Raw genomic sequence first — 12,331 nt, 5'->3', positions numbered from 1 at the left:
TCAGGCTCAGACAGTGAGAGACTGGTTGGCACCTCTTGATGGATATAACACCACAACATTGATTTATTCCATCAAGAGGTGCATACACTTTTGGTCGAGGTCTTGTATTGGCAATGCAAGAGTCCAGCACTCTGTAAAGTCTCCTCCAGCACATCCCAAAGACTTTCAGGGAATTTAAGGTCTGGACTCAGAGGAGACAATTCATGTGTGAAAATGATTCTTCATGCTTCGTCCCAACCATTCTTTCACAGTTTGAGCCTGATGAATCTTGACATTGTCATCCTGGAATATGGCAATGATGTGTCTTCATATTGGTTGTCTAAGAAATGAAAAGCTACACACTCCATCAGTTAGGGTTAGAAGAACTGTTGTCGAACATATAACATGCTAGAAACATCATAATCACTGCAATAATGATCCAATCATAGACTTTTGCTCATCATTTACCCATTTAAATCCAAACAGCGACTTTTTTTCTTTCTGGTCAGGCAGTGTATATAACGATATACTGTGATTAATTACAGTTTTTTTCAACTGCAAATGTCCCCTTTATTTGTCTAGGTATGTTTTTATCGAATAAGATGAAGTTCTCAGTCTGTTAACTTCACATCTTCACATCAGGCTTGCTGCAGGTGTTCGGCAGTACACAGATTACTTTACTTGCCCACCGTGGCACCACACTCAATGTTGGTTTGCTTTTTTATAGAAATAAAAACCATTAGTTCAGTTGGACTAGAGTTATCAACTGTTATTTGGGCATTTTACAGTTATAAACTGAAAGCGTCTTCTCTGCTCCATTCAACACAAGCTGCAGAGTCGCAGCAAGTGAAAGTGAAAAGCAACCGTGGATTCAACAGTGATTTCAATACACAGCATACTGATAGCGGCTCACTAATGCCTGCAAATTATATACAATCTTAAAACAACCAACCGGCTACACTCTTTTAAAATCAAATTGTATATAATTGTATTATTTGTAATAAATTGTATATATCCTTCTTCACCCTCTCACAACATTAGACACATTTGAGTGTTGCTGTCTTTCTTGTCAAACGTGTTGTTTATGATTATGAACGAGCACGATGACAGTGACAGCCTGGGTTTTCATTTTCTGTGTTCCGCAATCATGTCTGCATGCTTTCTAAGTATACTGAACAGCAGATTATGGCTGCACGATATTGGAAAAAAACTGATATTGTGATATTTTGTTTTTCTGATTATATATAGTGATATGAAATTGTCACCAGATGGCTTGAATAGCTCTATTTGGAAAGAATTAATCATTCTAGATTGATTGGGGTGATTTTGTAGGGGAGTGAATCTGCATGGAAAATAAACAAATTACAAGCAGATAAATCCAGTAGAACAAAGATACAAATGAAATAAACAGTGCTTTACATTTTTAAGTCTAACAGTATTCAGGAACAGAAACTGAAAAATAAAATGTAAAAACACCGGATAGTGTTCACTGTGTGAATTAAATATGATTAATCTTTTCCGACTTACTAGAACTAGACTTGTGAACACAACAGCCATTACCAGAAGCCACTGATTATAGTTTATAAAGTTACAAATATTTTTCTTACAAATACGCATCGCTTCGCTTCAGAAGGCCTTTATTAACCCCCTGGAGCCGTATGGATTACTTTTATGATGGATGGATGCGCTTTTTTTGGGGGGGGGGGGGGGGGGGGGGGCTTATGGCTTTCACATAAGCCATAAGCGACTGCGTTTACGCGGATCCTCACAGAGACGGGCATTTTGACATTATTTTGTGTGTATGTGTCTGTTCAAGGGCAAGGAGACGTGTTTGCGACGTCAATTCTATGTTCGTGCATACAGAAAACAGCTAAAATAGCTTGAATGTTTAAACTGACAACCTAAAATGCGTGCAAAATGATGGTTTATGATGGTTAAACTTTGCAACACACATCCTGCGATGTGATTATGCACCTATACAGGACATTTGCTTAGAAGGATAAAAGAAGTAGCGAATACGCCATTGCATGCAAAGTTTAGAACAAGAGCCAAAATAAAAATGACGGAGAAGGATATGCTGCTTTGCATCGCTCTTTCCAGACTCTTCTTTGACAACATTAAGCTGGTAACAGTTATTTAGCCTTCATTGCAAAGTCAATGTTCATAAATATGTGAGAACGCACAAGCTGCAACAGGCAGAGGGAGAGAGGGAGAGAGGGAGAGAGGGAGAGAGGGAGAGAGGGAGAAGCTCTGATTTACTCGCACTGTGAAACTACAGGTATGAAAGAAAGATTTCCCAATATTATTGTAATTTCCCACATTATGTGCGGAACTTACGTAAAAATTATGAACAATACTCGCAATTCCAAGCCGAAATTCAAGCCCTGAAAAGATAAACACTCGGCATCCGTGTACTGATACAATATCCTCACGCAAAATATCATATTAATCATAATACTATGTTGTACCGATTTTTTTCCCATCCATAGTGGACAATGTAACTTAAGCTCTCATCACAATCTAAAATATATGCATTTCCTCAGAACACAGTGTCCAAGAAAACAAGTTTGCTCTATGCTGTGATGGATAACAGATCTGTATCAAAGCACGGATGCATAACATACGCGCTATGATTGACAGGTGAAAAAGGAAGCGTGCATGCTCTAAAGCAGCGGGGAATATAATGTACAACACGTGATTTTAAAGTTTCTTGTATGCCAAGCAAAGCATGTTGTAAATAAATAAAAAGAGACATTTGGGAATGATACTTAATGAAATTACCATGCAGCTGTAAATGTGGACTCTACAATATTACAGGGAAAAGTGTAGACTCATTCAAAACAAAATAAGTAAATGTAGCACAGCATGAAGCAGACTAAAACAAGCAATGATGTTTGCATAGTTATTAGCCATGACTCTATTAATAAATAACCAAGTGTCCTGCAGTGCCGTGATGGAAAACTAGCTGTAAAATAGCCTCGGTTTTAGCCTGTCATTGTGTGAAAAACAAAATAATTGAAAGCTAGTGAAAGTTTTAAAAATTATATACTTTTTAATGTTCTCTTCTTCACCATAAAACCCTAATTTTATTTATTCTTTAAAGGGGTCATGACATGAGAAATCAAATTTCCCTTGAGCTTTTTTACATATAAGAGATTTGTACCATTAAAACATCCTGCACGCATTTATTTTATTAAGCATCAAAAACATCTCATTTGGATATTGTGGGATTTGTGACATCACACGGGTATATACATTTGCATATGACTGCCTCTAGATCAAGACAACGCACCTTAGGCCCCGCCCACTGGCATTCAGTTACTTAAACGTAGGGTAGGTAGGAATTGTCTAAAAAACGTATTTTCCAAATTTGTTTAAACTTTATTTATATATCAATACATAATTAAAATGTAAGTACTCTGAAAAAGAAAGTATAAAAATCGAGTGTCTGTAGACCTCTCACGACTGTTTTAAAGACAGCTCATTATTTCCATTCACTCCACCCCCTCCCTTCTGGGCTCCTTCCAAAGCCACGCCCCCAAAACACATGAACGCGCGACTCCGACCGCTGGGCTGGAAGACGCATTATTTACCTGAGACGAGCGCAGAGGAGCGCAGTGACATCATGTCAGAATCACATGTAATAAAAAAATCTAACTTTATCATTATGAATATAAACAAATAAGATGTATTTTAGTACTCACTATCAAGCTAGCATTGGTAAAGTTTAAAATATATTTTTATTTGCTAACGAGCTAGTTATATCTATAAGGCAAAGCTAAAAACAGGTTACATTGATACACGTTTTCCCATTACCATCAGTTACACTGTGATGAAGATGAATTCCGTGTAAGATTCATAACATATATGGTGTTCTGCATGTAAGAGTTTCCATGATGAAAACATTGTTGACTCTTGATGAGGACTAACGTTACACTCCAGAGACAAGTACCGCATCGTCAGCTCGAGGACAGGTCCGGGGTCGAGGGCGAAGCAGAGGAGGTCGTGCAACTAGGGTCCGAGGATATTGACACGCGTTTTATTTCTTTGTTTATCCAAAGACTTTTTGTTCATTACCTTTTCTAGTACTGTCTTCCTTTTTTTGCCTTGTTTGCCTTCGCTAATTGCATATGCCGGTAATGTGAATTTTGATTGCTCTTTCTCTGCCATTGTTTTGCTATTCCTAGGTTCCGTGCCTCTCGAATTCCTCAAATCAAACGGGTGCGCGCAAGTGGGCAGATCCTGTGGCAAAAGGGTGGTTGCCATGGTTGCGAGAGAGAGTGACAGTCGCCTAAGCCAATCCTTTGTTTCGTCCGGGATGGAAATAATGAGCTGTGTTTAATGCAGATTAAACGGTCTAGAGTCACTCGATTTTTATACTCTTTTTTTCAGAGTACTTACATTTTAATTATGTATTGATATATTTATAGAAAGTTTAAACAAATTTGGAAAAAAGTTTTTTTTATAAAATTCCTACCTACCCTACCTTTAAAGTCCCCCTGTACTCAATCATTGTATCCCTTTAAACTCCTATTTGATCACCAAAATTACATTGAAAAAAATTGTTATGCCTTATAATAAAAATGTAATGTTTATATGTATGTGTTGTTTTTAATACGCTTTAAGACAAACCATGTGCAAATTCATACACCATTGCTGAGTATTTTCTCCTTAACACTGCAGTGAACCAAAGACAGTCTTAACAACGCGGTTTGAAATCGCTGGTGTTTCTGACATCACAAACGACCTTGTAACCAATCAAGTCAACGTGTGATCGTCAACGAGTGGATCTCTGAGCTGGTGTGAGTGGAGGCGGGGCTCATTTGTATATTCATAGAACTGCATATACTAAATGAGGCAAGAGTCATTTTCACTGTGTGCTGTATGTACAATTAGTATTACCTTGTCTTTACTTGAAAAACAATCCCTTTACTTCCTTTTTATTCATATTTTTTCACAAAAAAAAATTATTTATGAAAAATACTGCAATAGGATGACTAACTGTCATCGATCGATCTGCGCAGCACTGCTTCAAGTCCAACACAACTAACATGTTTGTTCGAAGCATCTGATTGCAGATTGTTTTGTAAAGGAGGCACTGTGTAATGGAGAGTTCACAAAGACACTTGCACTGTAAGAAAAAGCAGCCGGCTGTATTGGATCTGACAACAGCTAATGCTTTGCCAGCAAAATACAATAGAAAGTGGCCATTGATACTGTTTTCTATGCAATGGGGTTAGCCAATCATAACAGTTGCCATTTACTGACAAGCCTTAAAGAAACCATCCCTTAAAAACAGATCATTTCAGACAGGTTTTTTTTTTAATATATATATTATATAACAGCTGTTTTTTTGTTTGTTTGTTTTTTGTACAAAAAACTTTATTAATAGTATAAGCGAACTAAAAAAATAAAATAATTGTAGGTGGTGGTGTGAGCATAATATTGCCAGAAAGGAATTACTGAACGTTTCTGGCATCTTGTGGTAAACTGGATTATAACAGGGAATGAAGGTGGACTGAGTAGATTTTAAAAGGTAAAGTGTGTTTGTTTTTTGTTTTTTTTACAAAATACATTCCATTTCAGTGTAATATGTAGAAAAATTATAAGAAAGACATTTATAAGCTGAGTCCTGTGACACTTTCAAAACAGCATCCCAATCAGTCCAACCAATAGCATGTGTTTGGGGTGGGATTGTCTGTTTGTCCAACCAATGGAGGACAAGGGGACCATAATAATAATAATAATAATAATAACTGTATTAATTCTAAATTTGATGGCACTGGTGGTGGAAAAAGATACTCTTAACCTTTAATATTAGAATCCCAAACTACACACAATACTACACAGCTCAGAGGAATAATTAGTCAACTAATTAAAATAAACCTAATTTGGTCATTGGTGCCTTATGTTAAAACTTTAAGAAAACAAAGGCTGATTTTAGGTATTAAAACTGATGCATTGAGAAACTGCTAGTTAACTGTTAATAGAATTGATTATTTAAAAAAAATAATAATAATAATGATCCAATTTAAAGGAGTACAATTAAAACAAAACCGTGACTGTGTCTCAAAACCGAGCGAGCTGCCAATCTAGAGAACGTTGTTGTCGGGTACTTCCGAACATTTGAATCGAACATTTTTGGCCATCAACTTTCAAATAAAACATTTCTGTTACTACAGACCAGTACGAACTAATAATTTGTGTGCATCATCATAGGAAACATTCAAAAGTTCAAACCAAACATTTACCCCGAATCGAACGTTCAAACATAAACATTTCAACAACAACAAAAAAATGCAAGAACGTTCGAACCCACTTTTTTGTTATTGAAAATGCATTCGAACTTTGTACCTGAACATTTTAAGCGCAAAATGAAAGTTTAAATTGAACATTTTTGCTCACCATCACCGGCAACCTCCAATCGAACACTTTCGGAACATCATGCATTGCCGAAGAACGTTCGAATCGAACATTAAGTGACAGAAGTTAGTTATGTAAACGCCGAAATCGAATACTTGTTTTATTTAACGCGACAATGAAGACCAAACTGCACGCGCATGCTGCCCAGAAATGCAGTCTATCTAGAAAGCTCAGTAGCTTTTGAGACACGGCCAGAGTGAGTATAGTGACTGCAGCAGTATTTAATCTGCAGCTCTGTGATCAGATGACGTTGACGTGTGCACTTCAGGCCCTACTCTGTTTCTTTCATATTCACTTTTAAAACATATGCAGATCATTGCACATTAAAAGTGACTCAAAGGAGAGGTCACTTACACAATCAAATCTAAATGCGTGGAGTAAATAAACGCGCATTCTCTGTAGTGAGCATATGCAGTGCAAATGCACATTTAATAAAAACCAAATCATTTGCAAACGTGAATCGACTCACCAACAGATCGTTCCGCTTTGTATATCTTATTCTCCCGATCACTCCTCTTCTTCAGGTTGATGTGTATGTGTAGAGGCTTTAAAAGCACTAGGCCAGTGTGTGTATGTGTGTGTGTGTGATCTGGATCTCTATAAGCTACGTGGCTCTTTCACACTTGAATATTACACCAGTTTACAGTCTCAGCCTTTATCCACTCGCTTTTTCCGACGTCTGCAAACGTCCAGGGGTCGAGACAGATCACGATCTTCCAAAGCAAACAACTTTTCCCCGTAAGTGTTGTTAGTTTTCACGGCCACCTCCATCCATAGCGAGCTCAGGCTCTTCAAGCGTCTGGATAATCGCCATCATTTTCCGCTCAAGAATGTACACACACGTCACTGCGCATGCGTATCACAGCCGCGTCAAATTTCATCCCTTTCCTCTTTCTGTCTGTATAGTTATGTAATATATAGCCAGCATTTTTTTTTGCTGACGTGTTGTTGACGGGGTAAATCGAAACTGACATAAAGGCTGCATAGAGTGTACAATCTATATCTGGTTACATTTAGTTCAGTATTCTGTTATAAATAGGCCTATTACAATTATTTGTCCTAGCACTAGAAAATTACTTTTGAAATTCAAATTTCATATGTCCGACTACCTGAAATTGTCTATGGAGGTTTTAGTGTTCCTCATTGTACCCGACCGATGGCGTCCGACAGGGGGAGCCCTCGCGGTTTGTTTACAAACGCAACGCCTCTGGGTCTCTTTTTTTTTATTGGACTTAGACTTTGATACAGTTTTTATGAATTCCTGAAACACATTTCTTGAAACCATGAATCACTTTCTCAAAACCTTAAACATAACCAAATTTTCAAACCACATTCAGAGAACCTCTGACTCTGAAGCTTTCAATGCTTTCATCATACACACAAATATTAAACATTACAGATCATTCGTTCAAAAAATGGAGAACACATTGTAATAAAGTAAAAAAGAAATAAAAAAATGCAACTACGAAAAAAAACAAAAAAAAACGTAGGCTATAGTAATGACAACTTACAGTAGTAAGGTAAATAGCCTAAATTGTATACCGTATGCACTGCAAGTTTAGTATTTTACTGAATATTGTATGTATAGTATTGAATGTCTGTATATTCAGCACTTGCATACTGTGAAAATACAGTGACTCAACTGCAAAAGCCAAACAGGTCACAGTAAAAAAAATAAACTCTAAATGAAAACCATGTTACTGTACACTCAGAAGAGTAGTGCAACTGCAAAATCAAGGTCAGTGAGAGAGATTTTATTCTGCTTCAGCATCATGTCTTCATGTTGGGTCCGGCCGGAGGACTTTGTCCACATCACAATGTCATTTCTGCAGGCAAAGAGAAAACTCTAAAGCAGATCCAGCTCCTTGTTCACCACCTCTTACACACATACTCTTCCTCTTCTCTCTCTTATATTGTTTCCATTCATTGTTGGTATCAACATTCAGTTCAACATTTTGAGTCAGTTCTGGCACTCTGAACTGACTTGTATTATGTACAATTGGTTTGGTCACACATCAGTAGAAAAAAGTGTGAAGAAGTTTGAATCGTTGTGTGTAAACGATGACAACTGTGTTGTAGTTGTGTTTAACTTTTGCCTGCCTGTGCTTAGTGTTTTGAAACATAAATGCATCACAGTGCGAAATGTGTTCTAGAGAGTGAAAATGTGTTTAGAGTTTTGAAACATAAATGCATCACAGTGCGAAATGTGTTTTAGTGAGTGAAAATGTGTTTGGAGTTTTGCAAAAAGAGTGCATGAGATTTGCAAACAGTGTTTTAACTACTGAACTTGTTTAAAGTTTTACAGAAAGAAAGTCAAAGAAATAAAGTTACAGCTGAGCTTAGAAAGGCCAAGGCCAGTTTTTTTCTTGAAATCATTAGAAATGCACAAGGTAATAGTAGAATGATATGGAAAACTATTGATAAATTGATTGGAAAAGAAAAGTCAAAATGTGAGAATAGCCTATTTGTCTCAATATTAATGGAAAAATTATTGATGACTCTTTTGCAATAGCAACAAATTTTAATGAATATTTTTTAAACATTGTCCAAAAACTGGCTCAGAATTTTCAAATTGCTCATTCCCCTCTCATAATCAGTGACAAATCTGATTTTAATCTTAGCTCAATAACTAAAACTAAGGTTGAAAAAAAAATGACTGTACTAAACAGCAGCAAAGTAAAAGATATTTATGGACTTGATACTTCTTTTCTGAAACAATATAAGGACATCTTCTCTGATCCGTTGACAACAATGATCAATCAATCAATCGATTAGTGAGGGTATTTTTCCAGCAGCCCTAAAACCTGCGATTGTCACCCCTATATTTAAGTCTGGAAACAAACATGAAATGAACAATTATCGTCCAATAAGCATCCTCCCAGCTGCGTCAAAAGTGCTTGAGAAGACGGTGGCGGAGCAACTTACCACCTACTTTGACTCACAAGCTCTTTTAAATCCAATGCAATTTGGTTTCAGACGGAAATACTCAACAGACTCTGCCTGTTGTTATTTCCTGGAAACTATCAGGGCATATGTGGATCAGGGAAGGGTGTCTTCCTTGATCTGCATAAAGCTTTTGATACTGTCAATCACCAGATACTCTACAGTAAATTAAATCAATATAGTCTCTCTGAGCACACGCAAAACTGGATAAGATCTTATTTGAGCATCCGACATCAGTGTGTACAAGTGAATAACATTCAATCAGCGTTTAGAGCTACCTCGATGGGAGTGCCGCAAGGGTCTATTTTGGGACCCTTGCTTTTCAGCATCTATATAAATGACCTCCCTAGAGTGTGTTCGGACGTTGACGTAATCATGTACGCTGATGATACGGTGATCTTTACTTCTGGGGAAAACGAGCTGGAGGTTGCTGACAAATTATCAAACGAGATGCAAAAAGTTGCAGAGTGGTTGCAGACGTCCTGTCTGACCTTAAACGTTGACAAAACGGTCTCAATGTTTTTTTCAAATAAACATAAATTACAACTAACTCAAGAAATTCAAGTGAATGGACAAAAAATTTAAAATGTAAATGAAACAAAATATTTAGGTCTAATACTTGATTCGAACCTTGGTTTTAAAAGTCACATAAAAAAACTTGGTAATAAATTGAAATTTAATTTGATGAACTATAAACATATCATAAATTCATTAACTACGGAAGCCTCAAATATATACCTCAATAATATGATTGTTCCACATCTTCTGTATTGCATGTCTAGTTGGTCCCAGGCGTGTAAAACATCGTTAAAATTACTTGAATCATTATATAAAAGGGCCATAAAAATTCATGATAAAAAGCCTCGCCAGTACCATCATTGTAAAGTACAAAGTAAATATAACATATTGAGTTTTGAAAACCTCATTAAATATAATCAAATTTCTGTTCTATTTAAAATGATCCATAACATCGCTGCTCCCCCTTTGAGAAAATTTGTAACACTAAATTCTGAGAAAATTTCTAGAGCCACACGGTCAACAGTCAGAGGAGAGTGCAGCGTTTCAAGACGTAGAACCACATATGGTCAACAATCCTACTCTTATAAAGCAGTGAGCCTTTGGAACACTCTTCCAAATGAAATTATTTCATGCACAAACTATGGTACTTTTACACGCCTGACCAAACAGTGGCTATTATCAAAGCAAACCTGTACGCACTGAATGACCGTGATATGAATGATGTAAACTGTGAGTGAGTGAGTGTGTGATAGATTCCTGAAGTGGAGAGTGTTTTTATGATGTGAGTGAAGTAATGCTTCCATGTATTATTCTATATTTTATGAACTTTTGTAAGTATGATATCAACCTGTCCAGGGACTGCGGGTGGAAATTAGCATTTTTTGCTATAACCTGGCACATGACATCTCTTCTGTCTTAGACTAATGTTTTTTGTGCATTGTCCCTGATTAAATAAAAATAAATTCAAATTCAAACAGAAAAAAAGTTATTTAAAATTGAAATATTTCAAAATATTACTGTTTACTGTATTATTAATAAATAAATGCAGCTTTAGTGAGCAGAAGAGATTAAAAGGCTTACATCATGAACACACAGATGAACACACCATTGAAGTTGACAAGCTGTAGGCTATTATTAATTGCAATGTTTCAAATAAATCCTATTTTGCAAGCAAGGTCATGTCCGAGAGTGTCTTCATATGAGCCAATGTAGTGGTGTAGTGAGGGAGTGGTTGTTATAATATAGCCTATATAGAGTATATATAGAGAGTATAAAGCTATAAAAGCTAAAAAAATTTGAGCTTTTGTTGACTTTTTAAAGGAAGACAGCATAAATGGATTGCATTTATCCTGTCTTCCTTTATGCTGTTCCTTTGCATTTATGCTTCCTTCCTTTGTTTTATTTAAACAAAAGGTCTAAAAAAAATTTATAAATAAAATTCATATCTTTAATATCTGTTCTGCTGAAATATGGAAACAAACTGCTGAGGGAGACAATAAAGTAAAAGTTCAGTATTGTGTCCATAGTGTCAAAGGTTGCCGAAAGATGGGTAGCAAAGCAGCTGACTACTCACCTTAGCGGGAATCATTTTCCTCTGCATCCAATGCAATTTGGATTCCGTTCCAACCACACTACCGAAACAGCCAACTGTTATTTTATTGAAAATATAAAATCAAAATTAGATGAAGGTGGCGTAATAGGAGCAGTATTTTTGGATCTAAAGAAGGCTTTTGACACAGTAAGCCATGAGGTACTCCTCTCAAAGCTATCATATTTAAATTTGTCTAAATACGCAATTAAGTGGATGAACTCGTATTTAACAAACTGGAAGCAAAGTGTACATATTGGCAATGCACAGTCTACATACCGACATTGTAATATTGGCGTTCCCCAAGGGTCAGTGTTGGGCCCAATCTTATTTAGCTTGTATATTAATGGCCTACCCTTAGCCTGTCCCTCTATCAGCATACAGATGTATGCTGACGACACAGATATATGTGCATGCAAAAAATAAACAACAAGCTGCAGACAAACTAACAGCAGCCATGGCACAGGTTTCGAACTGGTTAAATAATTCATGTTTACACCTGAATGTAAACAAAACTGTGTGTATGTATTTTTCATTAAGAACTTCTGACTCCCCACAACCCGATATTTTTGTTAATGGTGAAAAGATCACGGTGGTGTCTCACTTTAAATACCTTGGAATCATTATAGATTCAAAGATGACATTTAAAAAGCAGGTAAAAAAAATTACCAACATGATTAAATTCAATTTGGCTAATTTTAGACATATCAGACCATATTTATCAACAGAGGCAGCCAACCTCTTTATGCATGCTATGATCTTTTCCCATATAACATATTGCTTTACAAGCTGGTCCCAAGCGAACACTACAACTTTGAAACCAATCGAGTCACTGTACAAACAGACAATAAAAGCTCTTGATAGAAAGGTTAATAGTTA

The 12,331-nt window shown here is 36.4% G+C and overlaps 1 protein-coding gene across 3 annotated transcripts in view; it reads right to left on the bottom strand.

The window, feature by feature from the left end:
* Positions 1–7,246, bottom strand: part of fndc3a (fibronectin type III domain containing 3A) — a 92,197-nt gene extending 84,951 nt beyond the window's left edge. Inside the window, exon 1 of one of the 3 annotated variants that reach the window (XM_082180896.1) lies at positions 6,872–7,246. The gene's annotated coding sequence lies outside the window, so the exon portion shown is untranslated. Of the gene's footprint in view, positions 1–6,384; positions 6,827–6,871 lie in introns of those variants that run through there. The other 2 variants (XM_082180899.1, XM_082180897.1) reach the window with 2 other exon arrangements.
* Between the last annotated feature and the right edge of the window lie 5,085 nt (positions 7,247–12,331).

Source organism: Leuciscus leuciscus (assembly GCF_965113295.1).
Source record: "Leuciscus leuciscus genome assembly, chromosome: 9".
NCBI classification, from domain to species: Eukaryota; Metazoa; Chordata; class Actinopteri; order Cypriniformes; family Leuciscidae; genus Leuciscus; species Leuciscus leuciscus.
Note: the sequence above shows the minus strand (reverse complement) of the source record. Positions and strands in the feature narration are given on the sequence as shown.